Source organism: Sus scrofa, chromosome 3 (assembly GCF_000003025.6).
Source record: "Sus scrofa isolate TJ Tabasco breed Duroc chromosome 3, Sscrofa11.1, whole genome shotgun sequence".
NCBI classification, from domain to species: Eukaryota; Metazoa; Chordata; class Mammalia; order Artiodactyla; family Suidae; genus Sus; species Sus scrofa.
The window spans coordinates 29,044,582-29,070,659 of NC_010445.4; the positions used below are offsets into that span (position 1 = coordinate 29,044,582).

At 40.0% G+C, this 26,078-nt stretch overlaps 1 protein-coding gene across 20 annotated transcripts in view; it reads right to left on the minus strand.

Moving 5' to 3' along the window:
• Nucleotides 1–26,078, minus strand: part of MKL2 (MKL1/myocardin like 2) — a 275,368-nt gene that overhangs the window by 79,824 nt on the left and 169,466 nt on the right. For 2 of the 20 annotated variants that reach the window (XM_021086580.1, XM_021086579.1), the window contains exon 1: nt 22–6,714. The exons of the other annotated variants lie outside the window; for them this stretch is intronic. The gene's annotated coding sequence lies outside the window, so the exon portion shown is untranslated. Of the gene's footprint in view, nt 1–21; nt 6,715–26,078 lie in introns of those variants that run through there. 20 annotated transcript variants of the gene reach the window in all.

A 26,078-nucleotide genomic window follows, 5' to 3' on the forward strand; every position in this document is an offset into this window, starting at 1 on the left:
AAGAGAAGACTTTGCTGATACCTAAGAAGACAAATTGCTGCCTGTGGTCTCTCTCCGGCTCTCTATAAACACAGCCGCGGACCGTGGAAATACTTTCTATCAGCCGGCCAAGCACATTCATTACTCATTAAGTTCTCCGGCTAAACAGACGGCGGTCTAGGGCATCTAGAGGAAGAGGGTCTTATCTCAGCAGAGGCACCACACTGAATAAACATGCTACTGGCAAATCTGGATAAAAACAGAGGCATGCCACCTCACAGCACTCTCGTGGCGTGCCTCTGCTGCGCCCGGCTCTCCCCGCCCCGGCTCGGCCGGCGCTGTCACAGGGAAGTGTCCGAACTGCGGCTTTCCGCCTCCGCCAATGCAGACCTGGGCGGCAATTTTCCTTTGTGCCACTAGTCGGCCGAGAGAGTTAACATCGCCATGATTGTGCTAAGGAAAAATCCTCTTCCCCCGCCGCGAAAAGCAGACACCGAGAGCTTCTAGCTCCTAACAGACTGATCCAGCGACCAGCCAAGTTGAAGTTCACCTGAGCTATCAGTGGGCACCTCTTCCCCGAGTCATGGTGCTGTCCTCTAGACACAGAGATGCTGCGTGAGGAAGATCTCTAGGTAAGGCAACTCCAGGCAAAGCGGAAACAAGTCTGCCTGCATACACCCCAAACGTGCATCTATCTACAGCCGACGCCAAAAAATAAATAAAATCTTATTTCAATGGTTCCAAGTATGTTCATTTGCAAAGAGCTCCCATAAAACCCCTCAGAGGTTGTGAGAGCAGTAGACGGAGTCCTCCTCCATGAGAGATCTGTTCACTTTTCTTAAAAAAATAATCAATATTTAGCAGTGTCTGGAATGCTGGAGAGTTGTCAATAAATACTTGTTGCATGACTGAGTGAATGAATTAAAGCAAAATACTCAGAGCTCTTCTTTTGATAATACGCAGCGTCACTAATTTAAGGTAAACAACTGCATACATGTTCTTTAAAGAAAGCCCATTTTTTCTCTTTAAAAGAAAATACACAAATACACTTTCTATGTGCATCTGACATGGTCCTTCTGTGGAATAAAGAAAGGTTCATTTTACAGACAGAAAAATCAATATTTTCATCAATTAACAGAGATACGGACTAGAAGAAGACTCTTTCCTTTGTCCCTGGTTCCAAGGCTGGTGTGCACTAAACCTGTGCTGTTCTAGAAAGATAGTTATCTACTCTTCTCCAGCATCTCTCGAGAATGAGATTACACAACACATGACATGCGTCTTGTCAACTGAAATTCCTTCTGAGGCAGTTTAAAGCCATCATTGCTGGTCTAAACCCCTGCAGGAACAAGCAGCGGACAAACTTAACACACTTCTCAAAAATGCCCTTGAATGCTGTTATTTCTGATCCTAAGGCTTCTATTCGTCAAAATTAACTGTTCCTACACCTTTAAGAGAGTGTTCTTACACTCCTTTAAGGAGTAAGAAAAATAAACATCATTATTTGCAGACATTCTTTCGGTCGGTCACTTTATTAGAAGTTTTATAAAGTTTATCTCATTTAACCCCCAATAGCCCTGTGCGATTCTTTGATTATTCATACATTATAGACATTTTACAGACCGAGGCCAAAGTCACAAAGCTTGAAAGAGTGGCAGGCCTGGAATTTAACCAAAGTCTTATTCGTTCTTCAAAGCCCATGTCTTTTTTTCTATGGCAATGCAGTGCCTGCTACCCACTAAAATATGCTCCATTTCCAGCATATTTTAGTTTGATCTTGGGACATGTTTAACAGCAGAGACCATAACTTTTATGGCCTTCTAGTAATTCTATTCCTAGTGAGGGCGAAGGAAGCCAACATAATCATACTAGAAGGCTTTTATGAAAGCAATTTAATTTTTCCTGAAACAATAACAGCAGCCAACTTAAGTGTTTACAAAGAGCCGCAGTCTAAGTACTCTTCATATAGTATCTCATTTATTCTGTTGACAGACCTGTGAATTCAATGTTGTTATCTGAATTTATAGATGAGAAAACTGAGGCTTAGAAAAAAATCAAATATTTTGTCAGAGGTCACATATCTCATAAGCGGTGGCCAGCTTGATTCCAGGGCCTACATTCTTAATTACTTTGCAAACAGAACAAAAACGATAAACCCCTAAATCCTTTTTAGGATGCTGCTTTTTAAATTGTGCCCAACTGCTTTTTAACTGCAAGTGTAGAAACCTGAGTAGATACAGAGCTACACCAGCCATTTAAAAATCCTTTATTGGCTCTGTGTATGTGTGTGTGTTTAGTATGTTTAAAAGTAAAACAGTTCTCTTTTAAGGATCCTCTGTAAGCTTATTGTTTTTGTATCCAATAAATATTAAAAAAAAAACGCAATAAGGAAACATTTTCTTGTTGTAAGTTTATATTACAAGTTTTGCCTCTGTAATTCTGAAAGGGAATAATGATTTCTCTAATAGTGAATATGCCTAAAAGAACACTTAATTTGCTTCCCACCCCTTTTATGGCTGCACCTGAGGCATATGGAAGTTCCTGAGCCAGGGGTCAAATCAGAGCTGCAGTTGTGGCCTACACCACTGCCACAGCAACACCAAATCTGAGCCTCACCTATGACCTACGTTGTGGCTTGCATCAATGCTGGATCCTTAACCCACTGAGGGAGGCCAGGGATCGAACCCGCGTCCTCTCAGAGACATCTGGTCCTTAACCCACTGAGCCACAGAGGAGGAACTCCCTACTTTGCTGTTTGAAAACATCTGCAATAATTTCACATTCACAGAGCATTTTCCTGAACCATCTGAGAGAAGGCTCTGGTACCCCACCTCTTTAAGTGCTCTGCTGTACAAGTCCTACAAACAAGGATATTCTCCCCGTGCACAGTATGACCACCAGTATTGGAAATTAACCCTGATATATGACTGCCGTCTAATTCAGACTCCATTCCAGCTCCACTTGCTGTTCCAACAACATCCTTTTGAGCAAAATTACATATGGCACTGAGTTTCCAAGTCTCTTTAGTTTTTTTCATCTTAAAACAGTTTCTCAGTCTTTCCTGACATTTCTTTCCTTGACTTTTGAAGATTACAGGCGAGTCACCTTGGAGAATTACCCTCGGTTAGAATTCACTTGATGTGTCTTCAAGATTAAATATAAGCCACGGCAGGAATATTTCTGCCAGCAATGCCACGGAAACAACGATGTGTTCTCTGCATCCCATCAGGTGGTGCACAAATTCAATCTGTCTCACAGCTGATGATGTTTATTTTTATTAATTTATTAAAGTCGTATTGGCCAGGTTTCTTCACTGCAAAGTTAATTTCTCTTTATAATTATTTTATGGGGCCGAGTTACTTATTTCTAGGATGACTGCCAAATGGTGATTTTAAAAATCCCATCATTCCTTCTACATTTCATAGTGGCACACCCTAATGTAAGGAAAAAACCTTCTCTTCATTTGGCTTATCTATTTGTATCAGTGTGGTCTCAGGGATTCCTATGTCATTCAAAGGGTTGTAACATGCTCTTACATTATCATTTCGAAGCTCAAATCATTCCAGAACTGGTCAGTGGGAATCCCTTTGAGCTGGCTTCCGCTCCTTACTGTTTTGACCTCATCATTTGAGCACTTTCTTACTTCTTGGCACACGATGGTCGAAGCTTACGATTCACTTTTCCTGCTCTGCTGAGAAACCATGGTGTGCTCAATGCTATCTGAGGGTCACTGTTCCCAGGCCTTTTCTGCAGTCATAGGTAGGGAATATGTCTGTGAGTTTATTTTATTTATTTATTTTTGGCCGCCCTTCAGCATGTGGACTGCCCAGGCCAGGGGTCAGATCCCAGGCACAGTTGCAGCCCTATGCCACAGCTGTGGCAACAGCAGATCCTTTAACCCACTGTGCTGGGCCAGAGATCAAACCTGTGTCCTGGTGCTGCAGAGATGCCACCAATTGCGCTGTGCCACAGCGGGAACTCCTGTGAGTTTACGTCTATTAACAGATGTAAACACAGACCTATATTTAAGTATGTACATATATATATGTATATTAAAAAGCCATGAGTTCAGCCCAGTGCCTCCAACTCCAATAACCCCGCAGGTTTATGCTGTTTCTTTCTTTTCTGTATTTGTAACCTCCCTCCCCTGTAGTGAGAACCTTGTCTCAGCCACTCCACTCATGGATGCCCTGTTCACCCCATTACTGTCACTGCAGAAGCCAATCCCTGTGTAGATGTCTCCTTGCCCCAGAGGGGCTCTGAAGCCTGCACTCCCACAGGACAGCTGCCTTGCCCAGCCCCAATGTCTTTTGGATGGAATCAGGGCTGGAGGGAAGAAGGAGACTAGCATTCTCTCCTGGTAAAAGCAGCCCGCAGGTGACACGTGAACTGCTTACTCAATGTGCTACATCATCCACAGGGTCATTTGGCTCTATTGTCATGAGGGACATTTAACGTCAGATGATAGGTGATTAAATTCACTTTGGCTATGATAAATCTGCTTCCACGGTGTTTGCGTCTACACTCAAAAGAGCTGTTTTAGTATGAAAGAGAATACCATAAATCTGGTCAATTTTCCCACTACCCCAAGCACAGATATTTAATAAGCGTGAGAAAAAGCGTATGGCTTGGAGACTAGGAACAATCCAAGAAAGGCTTCAGGGAGTCGGAACAGAAACAAACACGGCTCAAGGGACCTACACAAAAACTTGGCAGAGTCAATATATGCTTACAAAACTGCTGACAAAAAAGACCGTCGCTCTGATGAAGATATGCTTCAATAAGGAAAAACCTGAGAGTGCTACCAACTGGGCAATGTTCCACCAACGTAAAAACACTCAAAAATAATGAATGAACAATCAGTAGCAGAATGGAAAGAGATGGCTAAGCACTGCGCGTATGGCTTCAGGGTTCTGGCCCGAGACGAGGAAGACGCCCTTGTCGCCTCTGCCTCTTGGTGCTTCTTTGTAACAGGTCCTCTGGGGGCCGCTCCCTGGTTCACAGGAGCAAACGCAGGCTTCCTTCTCACAGTCTGAATGCAGTACCACAAAGTTTATGGAGAGGTGGTTGGTCAGGTGGGATGCATTTAGGGAGAAAAATTTCAATTCAGATGACACATAAGTATTTTTCCTATGGGTGTCATATTTTCAGTAAAATATCTATTTGAGCTTTAATTTTCTCTTAACATTATAAACACCACAATAAAATATTATACCTCTTGACAATTACTAAAGGGTTATGGTAAATCCCAATAATTCGATAATTATTTGGCCCAACTTGATAATCCTGGTAACTGAAAATATATATATATATTTTTGGAAACAAGGACATTCACAGAGTGCTGTCTGGGCACTCAGACAGTGCGTCTTCCAAGTCCTCCATCTGAACCACTGTTCAGATACACGGACACTGAGTAAGACTGCAGATATAGAGAGATTACGGAAATGACGGACGGTTTCATGGGGAGGGGTTCATTTTCTGACACGTCTAAGATCATAAGATTTTGGAAGAATATCAATGATTTGAGCAAGTAAGTACTGTAGCATAACTGATACTACAACTGGGCAAAAGAATCCAATATTAGGTCTGTCATCTGTGTTTATGATAACCTTTCATTCAAGAATACGGCCTCTTGTGTGGGCTTCATCCTCTCTGAGGACGTGAACGGCAACCCTGGCGAGGTTTCTCAGGATTGGAACTGGACCACACGCGCCCTGCCGATTAACCCTGCTTCCACTGAGGGAAGACAACTTGCCGTGCGGCAGAGGACACGTTTCCTAACTCCTCTTGGGCAGATCTCACACCACAGCGGCACCAGCCCATCGCAGCGTCCTGACAGCAGTTAAGTGACTGGTGCCCTCTGTCTCCTGCCCAAACCTTTAGTTTTGTGGAGAATCAAGAGATGACAGAAGGAGCTTTGTCAGTTCTAAGAAAGTCATCCAAATCCTTTCTCTGTTTCTAAGCCTGATAAGTTCCTTATAAACACATAAATACAGACAACTGGCTGGAAGATGGAAAACAAAGATTCTGCACCTTCCAAGCGGCCTTGCTGGAACTCTGAGGTATGGAACACAAGGGAGAAAGGGATGACTACATCTCAGAGGGTTTAGTGTGAATAGAAGGGAGGGGTGACGGGGTAAGAGGTTCAAGTCCTAGTGGGGACCAGAAGGCACATCGTGAAGTGATGACCAGTGTGATGCTGAGGTCAGCACTTGTAGCAACAAGGAACTGTCTACCGTAGGGCTTCTTGACCTTTTTCTTTCTTTTTTTACAGCCTAGCTCCTGATCCTTTTTAATATAACTTCTTTCAAATCGCTTTCCATGCAACTTTAATACCACAGACTTACTGTATACCTGTTTGTATGTTGTATGTATAGCTGTACATTATACATTAAAAAAGGATTTTTTGCCCATTCCCCAAGCATCAATTTTCACTCCTGTTGAGAATGCTTCATCTGCAAGAGGGAAAGCCAGTACTTCTTTGTTGAGGAAAAATAGTACAATAATAAGAATGAACTGTGTGTAGGAAACCCTCAATGAGAAAACAACAAATGTTCACCATCTGTGATAATGGTTTTTCGATCACAAGAAAATCTGGTGGATTCTTGAGGATCTTTCTGACCCTCAGCAGCTCTGAGGGAAACATGTATTGATAGTTGCTGTTGTTTTTTAAAGTGCAGTTCAGGAGTTCCCGCTGTGGCTCAGCAGTAATGAACCTGACTAGTATATGAGGATGCGGGTTCGATCCCTAGCCTTGCTCGGTGGCTTAAAGGACCCGGCATTGCCATAAGCTGTGGTGTAGGTTGCAGACGCGGCTCAGATCCTGCGTTGCTGTGGCTGTGGCTCAGATTCAACCTGTAGCCTGGGGAACTTCCACATGATGCAAGTACAGCCCTTTAAAAAAAAAAAAAAAGTGCAATTCAGATAAGGAATGAGTGTTTTTAAGTCACTCTTCCAGTGAAGGCATAGGTTTTTTGTTTTTTCTTTTCTGGTTGCACCCGAGCGCTGGTCCTGCACTGATGCCTGCGTCTGTATGTCTTGCCAGAGAAACCCCAAAGCTAGCAGACATGCAGCCCTTGGAGGATAACCAAGGAGGTAATTCCAGAAATGAACCCCAACAGATTCCACCATTTGGGGAGTGCCTGTTGGTCCTGTCCTAGGAATTTTATATGCGTTTTCCCCCAATTTTTATAATCACAGGAAACAACTATTTCCTGTGATTTCCATATAATATTCACAGCCAAGGATCAGATCCAAGACACAACTGCAGCCTGTGCCTCAACTGCAGCAATGCTGGCTCCTTAACCCACTGGACTGGCCAGGGACTGAACCCACGTCGCCACAGAGACAATGCTGGATCTTTAACCCACAGTGCCACAGCAGGATCTCCCGGTGAACACATGTCCTTAGTCCTGGTTTTCTCACCCTGACATTCTTGTCACCAAAAGCCTGCTTGTTTGCTTTTTCTTTTTACTATATTTACATGTGATTTTCAGTGGCATGTATTAGGGAAAGTTGGGAATTTAATTTTGGAGAGGGTGGTGATAATATCTAAGATGGATTTATGAATATTAGAGACAGGACGGTTTTGTGGAAGGAACATGACTTCAAACGTAAGTTGGCTGAAAAATCTCTGAGATCTTGGAAAAGTGGCCACATCCTTGTGCTGTGGCTGCCTCAGCCATAGAAGTGCATCAACAATAACAGCAGTAGTTGTTTCCTGTGATTATAAAAATCGGGGGAAAACGCATATAAAATTCCTAGGACAGGACCAACAGGCACTCCCCAAATGGTGGAATCTGTTGGGGTTCATTTCTGGAATTACCTCCTTGGTTATCCTCCAAGGCTGCATGTCTGCTAGCTTTGGGGTTTCTCTGGTAAGACATACAGACGCAGGCATCAGTGCAGGACCAGCGCTCGAACCAGGCCGCCACACACATTCTGATGCCCGGCCCCACCCGCTGAGGCTGCTGTGGGTGCATGTAAAGTTCATCATTTTTTGGTTGGGCCCTTAATACCTTCCAACAGCTTTCTGCGACTTGAGATTTCATTTACTAGATTAAATGTGAAATATTTATACTTGCAGAGAACCTTGCTGATACTTTTTCACTTGACGGGAACAATGAAATAGAAAAACTGCCCCAGGGTACTAATTACAGCCCAATAGTCAGCCATGGGCTCTGAGAACTGGACAGAACAAACCATAGGACATAATTTCAGGGACCCAAGGATGTATTCTTGGATGAGTTCTTTATGGAAAATTTAAAAATTTTGTGTTTTCAGAGTTCCTGTTGTGGCTCAGTGGTTAATGAATCCAACTAGGAACCATGAGGTTGCGGGTTTGATCCCTGGCCTTGCTCAGTGGGTTAAAGATCTGGCGTTGCCGTGAGCTGTGGTGTAGGCTGCAGACTCGGCTCGGATCCCGAGTTTGCTGTGGCTCTGGTGTAGGATGGTGGCTACAGCTCCGATTGGACCCCTAGCCTGGGGAACCTCCATATGCCACGGGAGCAGCCCAAGAAAAGGCAAAAAGACAAAAAAAAAAAAAAAAAAAAAAAAAAAATTGTGTTTTCATGTTGTTAACCTTGAAGAAAAAAAAGCCAAGTGTTGCCATGTAAGAATGAAGAGTAAAGAGAGCCGGATATTGTGATGCTGACATATTCAAGCCTGGAGAAGACAAAGTGTTTGCAGCCTGCAGGGGTTTGAACAGAGAAGATGGGAGAAATGCGTCATCATGGCAGGTGCAGCACTGGGGCTGAGCTGGTGCTGGAGCCAGGAGCACCGGTCAGCTGATCCGCTGCAGCCACATTTATGCAAAAAATGTATCTGTCATGGTAAATTAACATTGACTAGAATTTCATTAGCTTTGTAGATTTTTGAAAATAATGTACAAAAAAGTGTTCTTGCTTTACAGTTGTGTAAGTGCTACTGAGCACAAGGAGTTTACACTTCTTTTAGAGTTGTACCTAATTCTGCAACATTATACTAATAAAAATTAAGTCACCTACTTGTTCTTAAAGGGTCAGTACATTTCTTAAGTTTGGGAACCGCTACCTTCACTGTATGACACAAATGGGGAGAGGGGGCCTGTTTAACTTTGCTGCTGGGCTTCCACAACCTTATCCTGAGATGAGCTTTAAGTATTGGCCTTTGTTTAGCTCGTATGACTGGGTATCCTATTCTGCGATCTTGGGAGTCATGACAAAAGGCAGAGATAACACCAAGCATGGCTTGAGAAATTAAGGGAGCATGACGATGTCCCAGGTTCAATATAAAATCCTGCCGTGCCCTCACACATGCTCCCAAATGTTTCCTTTATCACTCACTGACTCACTTTGAATGACCGGCACCACTGTTCCAATACGTTTTTCTGCAAGTAACGGGCCCTGTGAGATTTATGAATACTGAGGTCTTCAGACATAAACTCCATTTCGCTTTCTCACTCTCGTCCTACCTTCTGTCTTCGAGGAAAAAGTCATCTTTTTTTCTTGTCAAGGGGAAGCCTGACACTCTGTTTAGGACTGTAGTTTCCTTCCACCTACTTACAAAACGGTGATCAGTGAATCCAACTTCTCCGCTAGGATCCTTTGTGCCCACTGAGACCACACTGGCATCAACTCTCGACACCCCAACGCACACAGAAACACATATACCCTACCTCGGATTCCTGCACTTGTTGCTTTCTAAATGGCAATTTCTTTTCTTTTGTCTTTTTAGGGCTACACCTGTGGGATTAGGAGGCGAATTGGAGTTGTGGCTGCCAGCCTGTGCCACAGCCACAGCAACTCGGGATCCAAGCCATGTCTGTGACCTACACCACAGCTCACAGCAACGCCGGATTCTTTAACCCACTGAGCGAGGCCAGGGATTGAACCTGTGTCCTCATGGATGCTAGTCAGATTCGTTTCTGCTGAGCCATGATGTGAACTCCCTAAATGGCAATTTCTAAATGCATTTTCCTTCTGCAGTTAAAATACCCTTGATTTTAAGATTATATGCTATACTCAGCACTAATTCATCTCTAATTTCGTAAGACAGGCTTTACTTGACTTTACTGGAAAAACAAAGTTGTTTTTCATTTGTTTGTTTCTTCTGTTTTTTGTTTTTTAAAGACAAGCAATGGGCTAGCCTAGACCTCAGTTTGGTCCAGCTCTAGACAATGCACTTTAAAACCAATCCATGCTGTCTTATTCATGCTTGTAGTCCTTACGCCTGCTCAATGAATGCTGCTGGTATAAATAAATGAATGCCACTCAAATGACCCATATGCACCCCGGCCTCTCCCTACCAACCTAATTCTGCCCACATTTCCTAGCTTGGCATTCGAAGTGATCAATGCTTTGTCTCCACTCTCCTGAGGAGCGTTATTAACCTGCAATGTGTTCCCTAGGCTTCAGCTCAATCAAGCTGCTTTATGCCCTAATACACTTGAGTTTTCCTTGTCTTTCTTTGCTCAAGTTTTCTCTTCTGCCTGAAATTCTCTTATTTCTGACCTCTGCCCATGGAAACTGTACCCAAGCAAGAACTAGGTCCAGTATCAATCTCTTCCAGAAGCTTTCCAGGATGTCGCTCAACATCCCCAAAGAGACAGGTCTGAACACTCAGAGCACCTGTCACAGGAGGACTCAGCATTCTGTGACTACTAAGATGATGGTGCAGGTCACCAATGGCTGCATGTCCCGGGCTGTGCACTGACGCACTGCATGTGTGCACAGTGCCGGGTACATCACACGTGCCGGCTCCATTTACTCTCCTTGATAACTCTATCTACTACTCTCTCCTTTTGCATCAGGGCACCAAGGGGTAAATAACTTGCCCAGCAACACGACTTCTAAGGAGCAGAAGAGAGACTTGTAACCGAGGCGGTACAGTGCAGGACACTAGCCTTTCGCAGTGGGTTCTGTGAGAGAATAAGCCCTCATGCCCAAAGGCATCCACGGTACAGAACAAATTAACTTTTCTCCTGTGCATCTAGACTGCTCTTAGCTATGCCATCCTTGGAATAATTGAAAAAAAACAGTCACTCTAACCACATTTGTAAGGATTAATTTTCTCACAGAACCTTGGTTGAAAGCGCTTTTTTTTAATCTGTGCTCTAGTCTCTAAATTATTTTTAATATTTATTCATTTAATTATAGCTGATTTACAATGTTGTGCCAATTTCTGTTGGACAACAAGCTGACCCAGTCATACATATGCATATATACAATCTGGGAAAGACTTTTTTTTAAAGCAAACTTTCTTTCGTATTAGAAAAGTAAAAAAATATTGCATAGGTTGCAGTCCTTGACAGTCAAGTGTATTCATGAACAACGAACATCTTCACGTAAGCATCTCTGCTTGGAAGACGCAGAGGGTACTCCACCGCGGAAAGGGGTGCTTTTCACAGCTCCTCTGCTTTCTCTCAACTCATGTGGATATTCTTCACATTCCTGATATCCCTTCCCCATCTTATTCAATTTACAATTTTCAAAAGCTGGACCTGCATTTCCTTCATCTGTAATGAAGTTCTTACATTCGTAGTCCACAGTAGATGGTAAGCATCTTCCTTACAGGAAACGACCTGCTACTTTTTTGTTGTCATCATAGGGTCTGACAGACATTTAAAAATCAAGATTACTGAGGTATAAAGACAGTAAGGTACATTCGCTCAGTGTATAATTTGGGGAGTTTGGATGGAGGTAGACACCTGTGAGACCACGGCCCCACTTGAGGTCCACAACATTTTCATCATTCCCGAGAGTTTCCTGCTGCTTTGCAGGACATCCTCAGCCTCAGGTAATCCCCGATCTGCTTTCTATCACTACAGAATAGTTGGCCTTTCCCAGTATTGCAAGTCAATGAAATCATACAATATGGAGTCTTTTGTGTCTGAATTCACTCACTAAGCAGAATGATTCTGCGAGAGATCCATGTGGCTGCACATAACACTAGTTGGCTCCTTCCCATTTCAGTTTTGAGCTACTATGAATCGTTTTGTCGTGAACATTTTTGTATAAATCTTTACATAGACAGTTACACTCCTTTTGAATAAAGGCTTGGTCATATAGGAAGTGATGCTTATCTTTTGAAGAAACTATGGTTTCATGAATAGAACTTTATTGGCAGCTTTATTTTTAACAGCTAGAAACTGCAAATAACCATCTATACACAGGTAAATGAGTATGTTTTGGTGTATCCATAAAATGGAATATTAATCAGCAATAAAAAGTAATAACATACTATAACATGGATAAATCTCAAAATAATTATGCTGAATAAAAGATGCCAGACAAAAAAAAAGGGAACATGTATGTGTGATTCCATTTATAAAGAATTCTAGAAAACGCAAACTAATCTAGAGTGACAAAAAGCAGATCAGTGGTTGCCTGGAGACTGTGTGGTGGAAAGAAGAATGATTACAAAGGGCCACAAGGAAATTTTTCAGAGTGATGAAAATGTTATTTTGATTATGGTGCTATCAAAATTCTTTAGGTTGAATACCTTAAATATGTGCAATTGATTGTACATACTTCAGTTATACTTCAATAACTTTTAATGAAAAACTTCCTTTTGTTGCTTTAAAAAAAAAAAGACAATGGCACTTCTGGAAACAGACAAATTGTTTGATGTGATATGGTAACTTTGAAAGAGTCTCTACTATTTACAAAACTTTAATGTCACAGAAGATTATGTACCTCGGCATCTAAACTCTGAAAACAACTGAGCAGCAGAACTGATCTAAAGACTCTTAAAACAAAAACAACCCCCCCCCAAATCCCATTAAAATAAATAAAATAAAACGGGGCCATATGTAATAATGGAGTGACTTCTCGTGTGTGCTGGTATGATGCGCGTGGTGGCGGAGGGTCTGTAGGACTCTGGTGGACTGGTGTGTGCTACAGATGAGGCCCGTGAAGGGGTAGTGACCCTGAACAGGGAAAACAAACAAACAAAAATGTCAGCAAAAAACATTTCATGCGACAAAGAAGGACATGCTTAATGCGAAAAGCCGTGATGGATGAGGATATGACAGTTGTGACTATGGACAAAACAATAGAACTACCCTTAGAAAACAAACAGGCCAGGAGAAGCACAGTGGCATAGACCGAAGCACACAAATAACAGGAGACTGTAAATGCTACTCTCAGTGCAAGACGGATATGCAGACAAAAAAATAAGTAAGGATACGTAAAACCAAAACGGCATGATCAATGAGACCTATCGCTCTATAGTGACCTTCACACCCTGAGACAGAAGACGCCGTCTCAAAAAACACGGCTTATGCAACAAACAATCATATTAGGTCACAAAGAAAACTCCAGTGAATTTAATAAAATAAAAAATATTATAAACACACTGATATCAATGTAATGTAACACTAGAAATTACTAATAAAATAAAAAACTAAAAAGGCTTGTCTACGTGGAAATTAATAACATCTATTAACTCACAGAAGAAAAAAATATAAACTGAAATAAAAGAATTTTTTTAAAAAAGAGTGTTTTGGGGTATAATCAGAATCTATGGCATATATTTAAAGCGATGATCTGAGAAGAATTCAAGTCCATAAACCATTATATCAACAAAAATGAAAGAATGAAAATAAACTATGTGCCTAAGAAAAAAGATTAAAAAAAAACAACAACCCAATAACAGAGCCCTAGTGGGCCCATAGGATGACATACATCATAAGGCTATGTGTAGCTAGAGTTCCAGGAGGGCAGAGACAGAACAAGGCTGAAAACATCTTTGCAAAGAGAATGCCTGAAAATTCCCCCAATCTGATGAAATACATATATTTACTGATTTAGGAAACCTGACAAATTTTAAGCAGGATAAATCAAATACATACAGAAACAAATAGCTTTTAAATACACAAATAAGCAGTTAAAGACTATAATAGCAGAGAAAACTCCATGAAAAAAAGCAAAAAGACAGAAACTTAAAAGTAAATTTAGGAGTTCCTGTCGTGGCTCAGTGGTTAACGAATCCAACTAGGAACCATGAGGTTGCGGGTTCGATCCCTGGCCTTGCTCATTGGGTTAAGGATCCGGCATTGCCATGAGCTGTGGTGAAGGTTGCAGATTCCGCTCGGATACCGCGTTGCTATGGCTCCGGTGTAGGCCGGTGGCTACAGTTCCGATTAGACCCCTAGCCTGGGAACTTCCATATGCTGCAGGAGCGGCCCAAGAAATGGCAAAAAGACAAAAAAAAAAAAAAAAAAAAAAAAAAGAGTAAACTTAAGATATGTGCAAAACTCCTAAAAAAAACCACAAAACAGGCTTGATAGAAAGATAGTACTTGTTCTTGGATAGGATAATAGCACATCATAAAAAGTGCTGATTTTCTCTAAGTTAATGTACAGATTTAATGCAATTTCAATAAAAATTTCAACAGGCTTTTTTTGGTGTGTGTGTCTTTTTAGGGCCGCACCCACGGCATATGGAAGTTCCCAGGCTAGAGGTCCATTTGGAGCTGCAGCCACTGGCCTATACCACAGCCACAGCAACACCAGGTCCAAGTTGCATCTGTAACCTACACCACAGCTCACGACAATGCCGGATCCTTAACCCACTGAGCGATGCCAGGGATTGAATCTGCATCCTCATGGATAATAGTCGGGTTCATTACCACTGAGCCACGACGGGAACTCCTCAATAGGCTTCTTAATGGAGTTAAATAAGTTGATACTTAAGTTCATATGGAAAAAATAACACCCAAGGTAAACCAGAAAACATACGAAAAAAAGTGCCATACAGGGAGGGAGAAAGAGCCTTAATAGATAAAAATAAACTCCAAGTAGATCAGGGATAAAATCATTTTTAAAATAATCAAATTATATGAAGACTCTAATATTGATGGAATCCATAGTCATAAAGTTTTCTAACTATGATCCTATACCCAAAGGCAATAAAAAAAAAAAGAATGATAAATTTTGGGTGCAGTAAAAACAAAACAAAAACTCTGATGGGAAGGGCTCATCTCCTCAATTCATAAATAACTCTTTAAAAATTTTTTTAAAGTTTAAAATCCTGACAGAGAATGAATAAATAATTCACACTCTCCTCCAAAAAACAGATTCTGAAATGGCCCTTACACTTATGAAAAGATGTTCAACCTTAATCATAATTATAGATATGCAATTAAAATTACATCAAAATACCAACAGGGAAAAAAGTTTGACAATACATTCTGGTGGTGTGCTTGTGGGGGAAACAAACATTCTCATACAACGTTGATTGAAATGCACCCTGCAACAGCCCTTTGAAAGAGGAATTTGGCAAAATCTAACAAAACTACAAATGCAATTACCTCTTGACCCAGCAATTCCACATCCAGGAATTCACTTGAAGGATACACCTCCAAAATTATAAAATGGTATATGCCCAGAGTTATTTACTACAGCACTGTGTGTTACTGCAAAATACTTGAAACGACTTAAATGCCCACACACAGGAGACTGTTTGAAAAACTATGGCACATCCACACCACAGAATACTTCACAGCTGTAAAAAGGACTAAGGAATAACTCCATGAACTGACTGGAGAAGGTCTTCAGAATACATTAGGTGAGGGGGTGGGGGGAAGCAAACTACAGAACAGTATCAATGTTACTTCTTGTGTAAAAGAGAAGTGGGAACAATAAAATACACTTATAACTGCTTCAGTGGCGGAGGGGGAGAAGAAGAGTAAACTAGAAACTAATGAGATGAATTGACTTCAGTGGATATGGAAACAGGGTGGAAAGGAGTAGCAGACTGGAAGGAGATGGGAAAAGAGGCAGGCAGCAACACTTTACTGAGAACATCATTTCTGGTATAGTTTTGACTTTTAGAAGCGTGTTAATGTATCATATACTCAAAAATAAAGAAATATGCAACACCCAAAATTGAATACAAACACAATAAATGAACCCAAGTGCATTTTGTAAAAATACAGATCTAAAGACACACACAGACTGAAAGTAAGGGGATGGAAAAAAGTATTCCATGGAAATGGAAATGAAAATACAGTTAGAGTAGCAATACTTAGAAAAATTTAGACTTTGAAACAAAGATGCCAATGAGAGATAAAAAAGGACGTTACATAATGATCAGAGGATCAATCCGAGAATACGTAACAATTGTAAAATTATATGCACCCAAAATAGGAGCGCCCAAATACGTAAGACAAATATTAGCAAAGATAAAGGGAGAAACTGACAGTAACACAGTAATAGTAGGAGACTTTAATACCTCACTTACATCAATGGAAAGATCATAAGACAAAATATCAATAAAGAAACACTGGCCTAAAAGACACATTAGACAAATGGACTTAATAGATATATAGAACATTTCATCCAAAAACAGTAGAATACACATTCTTTTCAGGTGTACATGGTACATTCTCCAGGATAGATCACATCCGAGGGCACAAAAACAAGACTTGTTAAATTTAAGAAAATTGAAATAATATCAAGTATCTTTTATGACCACAACACTGTGAGATTAGAAATCGACCATTAAGAGACTATAAAAACACAAATACATGAAAGCTAAACAATATGCTACTAAACAACTAGTGGGTCACTAGAGCAATAAAGAGGAAATAAAATAATACCTGGAAATGAATGAAAACACAACAATCCAAAATCTGCAGGATGCAGCAAAAGCAGTTCCTGGAGGGAATTTTATAGTAATACAAACCTGCCTGAGAAAACAAGAAAAATCTCAAATACACATCCAAACCTTACACCTAAAGGAACTAGCAAAAGAAGAACAAACAAAACACAAAGTGAGTAGAAGAAATCATAAAGATCAGAGCAGAAATAAATGACAAAAAAACCCAAAAAAAAACAAAAAAATAAAACCCAAACCTAAATCAATAGAAAAAAAAGTTAGTGAAGCTAGGAGCTGGTTCTTAGAAAAGATAAACAAAATTGACAAAATTGAAACCTTTATCTAGTTCATTTGAAGGAAGAGAGAGGACACAAATCAATATAAATTAGAAATGAAAAAGGAGAAATTACAACTGATATCACAGATATACAAAGGATCATAAGAGATTACCATATGCCAATAAGAAGGAAAACCTAGAAGAAATGTGTATATTCCTATAAATATACAATCTCCAAAGACTGAATCTGGAAGTAAAGGAAAATATGAAGAAACCAATTATCAGGAATGAAAAAGAATCAATAGTAATAAACTCCCCAAAACAGAAACCCAGAACCAGATGGTTTCACAGGTGAATTCCACCAAACATTTAAAGAGGAGTTAATAACTATTCTCTCCAAGCTATTCCAAAAAAAAAAAAAAAAAAAAAAAAAAAAAATTCACAGAGGAAGGAATTCATCTGAACTCACTGTACCAGTTCAGCATCAGCCCAATACCAAAACCAGACAAAGCTAACACACACACACACACACACACACACACAGAATTAATTACAGGCTAATATCATTGATGAACATAGATGCAAAAATCCTCAACAAATTATTAGCAAACTGAATTTAACAATACATTAAAAGGATCATATAACAAGTAAGTGGGATTTATCCCAGGGATGCAAAGATGGTTCAATATTCACAAATCACTGTGATACACATTAACGAACGAAAAATAAAAAGCATATGATCATCTCAACAGATGCAGAAAAATACCCGCTGACGAAACTCAACATTCATTCATGACAAAAACTCAACAAAGTGGCTATAGAAGGAACACATAACAACATCAGAAAGATAATGAAAGAAACTGAAGATGACACAAAGAGATAGATGTACCATGCTCGTGAACTAAAAAAATACTGGGGTTTTATTTGTTTTTGTTTTTTTGCTTTTTAGGGCCACACCCACAGGATATGGAGGTTCCCAGGCTAGGGGTCGAATCCGAGTTGTAGCCGTCAACCTACACCACAGCCACAGCAATGCCAGATCTGAGCCACATCAGCAACCTACACCACAGCTCACAGCAATGCTGAATCCTTAATCTACTGAGCAAGGCCAGGGATCTAACTTGCTTCGTCATGGATACTAGAGTCAGATTCATTTCCACTGAGCCACAATGGGAACTCACAGAAAAATCAATATTGTTGAAGTGACTATACTATCAAGGCAATCTATGGATTCAATGTGATGCCTATCAAAATAAAAATGGCATTTTTCACAGAACTATAACAAATAATTTTAAAATTTGTATGGAAACACAACTTGAAGAGACAAAACAATCTTAAAGACACAAGCAAAGGAATCATGCTCCCTGATTTCAAACTCTACTAAAAAATTACAGTAATCAAAAGAGTATGGTACAGGCACAAAAACAACACATAAATCAATGGGACAGAATAGAGAGCCTAGAAATCAAATCACATTTATATGGTCAATTAAGCTACCACAAAGGAGACAAGAATATAGAATGGGGAAAAGACTGTCTCTTCAATAAATGGTATTGGGGGAGTTCCCGTCGTGACTCAGTGGGAATGAACCTGACTAGCATCCATGAGGATGCAGGTCTGATTCCTGGCCTTGCTCAGTGGGTTAAGGATTCAGCATTGCTGTGAGCTGTGGTGTAGGCTGCAGACACACCTTGAATCTGGCATTGCTGTGGCTGTGGCAGAGGCCGGCGGCTACAGCTCCGATTCCACCCCTAGCCTGGCAACCTACATATGTCGCAGGTGCAGCCCCAAAAAGACCAAAAAAAAAAAAAAAAAAAAAGAAAAGAAAGAAAAGAAAAGAAAAGGTACTGGGGAAACAAGAAAGCTACACGCAAAATGATCAAACTTGATTACTTTTTTATACCATATTCAAAAATAAACTTAAAATGGATTAAAGACTTAAATGTTAAGATCTGAAATCACAAAGCTGGAAGAAAACATAGGCAGTCCACTCTTTGACACGGGTTTTACCAATATTTTTGGAGATGTCTCCTCAGGCAAGGGCAACAAGATCAAAAGTAAACAAATGGGACTACATCAAACTAAAAAGCTTTTACACAAAAAATGGAACTTTCAACAAAATGAAAAGGCTGCCTACGGAATGGAAGAAGATACTTGCAAATGATGTATCTGATAAGGCGTTAATGTCCAAGACATACAAAGAATTCATACAACTCAACATAAAAACAAATAATCTAATTTGAAAATGGGCGGAGGGCCTGAACAGACATTTTTCCAAAGTACACATACAGTGCCCAAGAGACACATGAAAAGATATTCAACATTGCTAACATCAGGGAAATGCAAATCAAAACCACAATGAGATATCACCTCACATCTGTCAGAAGGGCTATTATCAAAAAGCTAACAAGTAACAAGTGCTAGTGAGAATGGGAAGAAAAGGGAACCCTTACGCATGACTGGTGGAAATGTAAACTGGGGCAGCCACTACAGAAAACGGTATGGAGGCTCCTCAAAAACTTAAAAACAGAATTACCATACGATGCAGCAATTCTACTCCTGTGTATTTTTCAAAGAAAATGAAAACACTAATTCAAAAAGATATATGCACCCCTAGGTTCAATGCAGCTTTACACAAATGACGATATGGAAGCAAGTTAAATGCCCATCAATAGATGAATACAGGCAGACACACACACACAATGGAATCTTACTCAGCAATAAAAAGAATGAAGTTGTGCATTTTGGATGGGCCTAGAGGGTATTATGCTAAGTGAAATTAGTCAGAGAAAGACAAATATTATAGGGCTTCATTATCTGTGGAATCTGAAAGACAACACAAATGAACACAATACAACAAAACAGAAACATAGTCATAGATACAGAGAGTGAACAAGTGCCAGAGGGGTTGGGGGTGGGGAATGAGAGAAACAGGTGAGGGAGATTAAGGTGGAGAATGTCCCCATCACAAAATAAATGGGTGGCAGAGGCGGCATCGTGCCGAGTGGGGAACAGAGTCAGGAACCGCGTGCCATCTCTGTATGCCCACAGACGATTATCCCTACGCTGTGCACCCGAAATTAACACAGTACTGTTAGGTCAATTAGACTTCCGAAACGAACAAACTTTTTAGAAAAAGTTTGGACGGGCCTCCTCAGGCATGGGGTGCGGCGGGGGCCGGGGGTCCTGGAGGAAGGCAGCCTAGAGGAGCAAACTTCAGCTGCAGGACAAATAAGCACCGGGATGCAATGCTCGACGTGACTGCTGACTGTTACACACATAAAAGCTGTTCAGAGAGTAAATCCTAAGGGTTCTCGCGACAAGGAAAACTTTTGTATCCATGAGATGTCTTTATAGCAGAATGTTGTCTAATAAACGTAAGGAATGATGAAATTAGAAAATCACTTGGCAATTACCAGCATAATTCTTGTTTTAGGCAAGAATTAGAAATGGATACTGAAACTGTTTAGTACAGGTGAGAGTTTGATGAGAGACTGTATAATGTCAAAAAATCTCATAACGTACTTATCAATTACAAAATAAGAGGCAAAGAGTAACTTCACAGTGAAACAAAAAAGGAAGACAGCGCCTCAATTGCGTGCCGAGGCCGACAGCACTAGGACTGCAGGTGATGCCTGTGCCGCTGAGAAGACACAACATCACTTCTGTGATCTTCCTGCCAAAGGGGATCTACCTGGTCTAAGGGGACGAGCCCAGAGATGAACCCAAGTTGAGTGTTATTCCCGTAATAATTGACTTATACTCCTCAAAAATGTCATAAAACATGAAAAAAGAAAGAGTATACATACAGAAAATATTCCATTTTATTTCTATTTTTTGCCTTTTTTAGGACCCCACCCGAAGCAGATAGAAATTCCCAGGCTATGGGTTGAATTGGAACTGTAGCTGCCGGCCTACATCACGGCTACAGCAATGCCAGATCCAAGATGCATCTGTAACCTACACCATAGCTCATGGCAACGCCGGATCCTTAACCCACTGAGCGAGGCCAGGGATCGAACCCGCAACCTCATCGTTACTAATCAGATTCGTTTCCGCTGAGCCAGGAAGGGAACTCCAGAAAAGACTCCATTTTAAAGGAGACTGAGCCCAGACAATTAATTGCAACATGTGATCCTAGACTGGATCATGAAACAGGGAAAACATTTTATTTCTTTTGCTATAAAGGATACTGCTAGGACTAATGGCATGATTTGAAGATCTGGGATTGGTCAATTGTGCTATATCAATGTTAATTACTGAATTAAATAATCGTTAAATAAGAGAATATCCGTATTTTTAGGAAATACATCTGTTTAGAGGTAAAAAGGCATCATGTCTGCAACTTACTCTCAAAGGTTCAAGGAAAAAACCATTATGTATAGATATGGAAAGTACACGCTAAAGCAAGTTTAACTGGAGTTCCCATCGTAGCTCAGCTGAAATGAATCTGATTAGTATCCTAGATTTGATCTCTAGCCTTGCTCAGTGGGTTAAGGATCTGGTGGTGTTGTGAGCTGTGGTGTAGGTACAGATGTGGCTTGGATCTGGTGTTGCTGTGCCTGTGGTATGGGCTGGCGGCTACAGCTTCAATTTGACCCCTAGCCTGGGAATCTCCATGTGCCGCTGGTACGGCCCTAAAAAGACAAAAAGACCAAAAAAAAAAAAAAAAAAGACAAGTTTAACTAAGACATTCACATTTGGGGAATCCGGATGGAGGATATACAGAAGTGTTTGTACTATTTTTTTTATAACTTTCCTATAAGTCAGAAATTATTTCATAATGGAGTTTTAGGAAAACTCATCCAACTGTACGTTTTAGAGCTGTACATTTCAGTGAATGTACTTTAAAAAATTTTCATGACGAAGTTTTTTCAAATAGATAAGAATGCTCTGAATACTGTCAAACACTGCCAACAAAAGTATAAATTGGTATCATATTTCTAGAAAGTGCCTGGAAATATGTTAGAATACACAGAAAGAGTTCTAAACACTTTGACCCTGTAATTCAATATCTATGACTTTATTCTAAAGAAATATTCTGGAAAATGGATAGAAATAAAATGACTTATGTGCAACGCTATTCATCTCAGCATTAACCATAGCAGCAAAGCCCAGGACATGATCTTAAATGTTCAATGACAAGGGGTGAGTAAATTATGGCAAATATATAGTGAAACATTGCACAGCTACTGAAATAATGGCTTCAAATTTTTAAAAAAAATGTATTGGCTTTTTATAGTGAGCCAAAGAAATAACAAATGATCTCATTTTCAGAGAATATTTAATAATATGGAAAAATGTTCACTATGAGGGTGAGGGGAGAATAGGAGGCCATAAAAATGTATGCTCAGCATAGTCCCCATTTTGTTTCTCTAAAAATGATGTGAATTTTAAAAAAGACTAGAGCAAAATACTCTGAGTGGTAGGACTCATTGTTTATTTACATGTTCTGCTTTTCATCCTTCCAAATTTAAAAAAAGATCTAAAATTATTATGCACTATATTTATGATGAAAAAAGCTAAACCATAACAAGATTTTTTTTATATTAAAATATCTTGAATTGGTAATCCACATTGTTTCTTCATTATAACAGCCTGTAATTCAGATACTCAAACTTTAAGGTATTGTAATTCTAGATAAGCAAATACATATCTCTATAAAAAGAAGACAACCATTGAGAAAATACTTATTACAATCTTATAGCATTTCTACAGATTTAAAATAGAAAAGAAATGAGTATTTTATTTCATCAGACCTGGCAACAAATCATTATATTCTCTTTGCAAAAGAGGTATTTCCTTACCTCATATGATTCTGATATTGTTCTAGGAAATGACTCTGATATACCACACACTATCGTCATTCTCCGTGTTTGGGGCAAGTAAGTTATGCCTGACATTTCTTTTAAAACATTATGAAGCCATTTGAAAAGAATTAACAAGATTTTTTTTTTTAAAGTTTCTACATATCACAAATTCCACCCAGTCTGAATGCCTGAGGGAAAGTCAGACGACACACTATGCCACCAACCCTGAAGTCACGTATCAGTAAGGCAGTCCAGTAAGAGAAATTAGAGTAAAAACATTTTAATGAGGAGACTGTGATATAAGAACAAGCACTCCAGAATTTCTAATTGCAAAAAATTAATTTACAAGAGGATTTTTATCATCTCACAAATTGCAATTCTCTCATTTACTATGTAAGCATTTTGATGAGCCACTCAAATAGAGATGACAGTTTAGGCATAATATATAAATGTGACTAAATTTCATTTTAACTCCTTATTTGCATAAAATAGAGACAGTTCAATAATAATAATAATTACTATAGATATTTACTGAGTACATAAGACACCACGCTAAAAACTTTCATTTCATTTTACTCCCTCAACAACCCTAAGAGAAAAGTACATCCATACTACTTCCATCCCAGTTTATAGAGGAAGAAGTCAAAACATGGCTGGGATCCGTAAACTCAGCGCTGTCTGTGCCCACATTCCACGCTCTCAGCCAAGATACATCTGAAGACGTTACATGAGCTAACTAAATACTACTTTATTAAATGGAATTAAAGTATATTTTAACAAGTTCAAAAGTGGTAGTGTATTACTGCATACAAAATTCTAATCTATGACCCAAAAAAATCCCCCCAAAACCAAAACAATTTAAGTATCCAAGAGTAAGGACTTGGTTAACTGAACTATATCTGATGCAGTCACTTAAGCAGATATGCAATGATTAAGCTGATGCTTATAAAACAAAGTATTAAAAAATATTTTTTAAAAAAGTGCAACAAATGTATATACAAATAACATTTTAAAACCAAAACAGGAGTTCCCTTCGTGGCGCAGTGGTTAACGAATCCGACTAGGAACCATGAGGTCGCGGGTTCGATCCCTAGCCTTGCTCAGTGGGTTAAGGATCTGGCATTGCCGTAAGCTGTGGTGTAGGTCGCAGACGCGGCTCGGATCCCGCGTTGCTGTGGCTCTGGTGTAGGCTGGCAGCTACAGCTCCGATTAGACCCCTAGCCTGGGAACCTCCATATGCCGAGGGAGCGGCCCAAGAAATGGCAAAAAGACAAAAAGACAAAAAAAAAAATAAATAAAACCAAAACAGCCTACAGAGAAAAGATGAAGGAGACACTAAAAAATTTAACAGTGACTAGCTCAGTAGTGGGAATAGGGTATTAACTTTTTTTTTTTGGGCCACACTAGTAGCATATGGAGATTCCCAGGCTAGAGGTCGAATCAGAGCTACAGCCGCCAATCTACATCAGAGCCACAGCAACGCCAGATCCAAGCCGAGTCTGCAACCTACACCACAGCTCACGGCAACGCCAGATCCTTAACCCACTGAGCGAGGCCAGGGATCAATCCCATAACCTCATGGTTTCTAGTCGGATTTGTTTAAGCTGCGCCACGATGGGAACTCCCGTATTAACCTTTTTATTTCTCTTCTTTCTTACAAATTTGCCCTAAGTATACATTACTGACATTATTAGAACAAATAACCAAACTTTTGTTTTTCAGGGCCACACGTGCAGCATATGGAAGTTCCCAGGTTAGGGCTTGAATCAGAGCTGCAGCTACCTGCCACAGCCACAGCCACAGCGGCATGGGATCCCAGCTGCGCTTGCAACCTTCACTGCGGGTCATGGCAATGCTGGATCTGTAACCCACTGAGCAAGGCCTGGGATCAAACCTGCATCCTCATGGGTACTAGTCGGGTTCGTAACCCACTGAGCCACAACAGGAACTCCTCAGACTTTTTTTTTTTTCCTCCTTTTTTTAGGGCCGCACCTGCAGCATATGGAAGTTCCCAGGCTAGGGGTCAAATCGGAGCTGCAGCTTCCAGCCTATACCAATGCCGGATCTGAGCTGCATCTGTGACCTGCACCACAGCTCAGAGCAATGCCTGATCCTTAACCCACTGAGCAAGGCCAGGGATGGAACCTGCATCCTCATGGATACTAGTTGGGTTTTTTACCACTGAGCCACAATGGGAACTCTATCCCCAGACCATCTTTTAAAAGAGCTACTAATAAGCTAAGTAGCTAAGCTGCACCAAACAAAAACAAAGAAAATGCAAAACCAAGAGTGAGAAGTGCAAACCATGACTAACAATGAGAAAGAACACTTCTCATAAAAATTGATATCAGCTTTTTTTTATGGATGATCACATGGTTTCTCTTCCAGAGTATGGTGTTCATTGTGGTTTAAATTTTTCCCTTAAATACTATTTTTGGAAACATGAAGATATTTTTAACCTTAGAAAACATTACTTATTTGTTAACTTAAGAGGAGTTAGGAAGTTTCAAAGAGAAGTGTGAGAACTTCTAATAAGGAAGATAAACAGGAAAAAAAATAGGAAACAGCAGGGTGAATTTCCCTAAAGCATTGTCAAGGAGAAACATTTTCTTAAGTCCCAATATTAGAGACTATTTATAAACAGAATACAAATATAAACAAAAAATAGAGAAGTGGGATTACTAGATGTATTACAAATGTTTTATATATACACATATATAATAAAAATATTTAATAAGGAAGGATAAGAAACCTTGGAAAATAACTTGATAAAGTACATTCCTACTGTTTTTATTAGGCTACACACAATTTTCAAACGAACCAAGAAAAAAAAGACTAAGGAACCAGAATATTCTAGAAATAATCTCAAAATAAAAGGGCAAATTCTTGAACATAGAGATCTATAAAACACCAAATTGTGTATAACTAAATAAACGCAACATAGAATATAACATTAAAGTCACCCACATCGGTTCTTTTCAAAATAAGATTCGTTACCCCTTCAGAACATTTCCCGCAGCGGGGCACTTCCTGAGCATCACAGAGCCTCAACAGATGAGTATCCCCCGGGGCTCAAGGCAGGACTCTTCACTTCCAGAACCTGGTACCAGTGTTATGAGTCAGAGCGGGGGGATCTTTCTTGGTTTGCTTTATATTTGGTTGATCTGTTTCCACTGCAAACACAACCCCAATAACACTTACCGATGGTTGTGGAATGAACTAAGTGCTGGACTGTTCCTTAAGAGACTATAGCTTTACGCCTTTGCAGCCCAAGCACGTAGGACACAGTCCAACACTTAATATACGCGACATCAAGAGACGATAACCACAAAACCAGTTAGGTCAAAATACATCCACTGACAGCAAGGGAAAGAGACACCTATTTATTGTTGTTTTCTTAAAAATATTCATTATCTCATTATCCACACACAA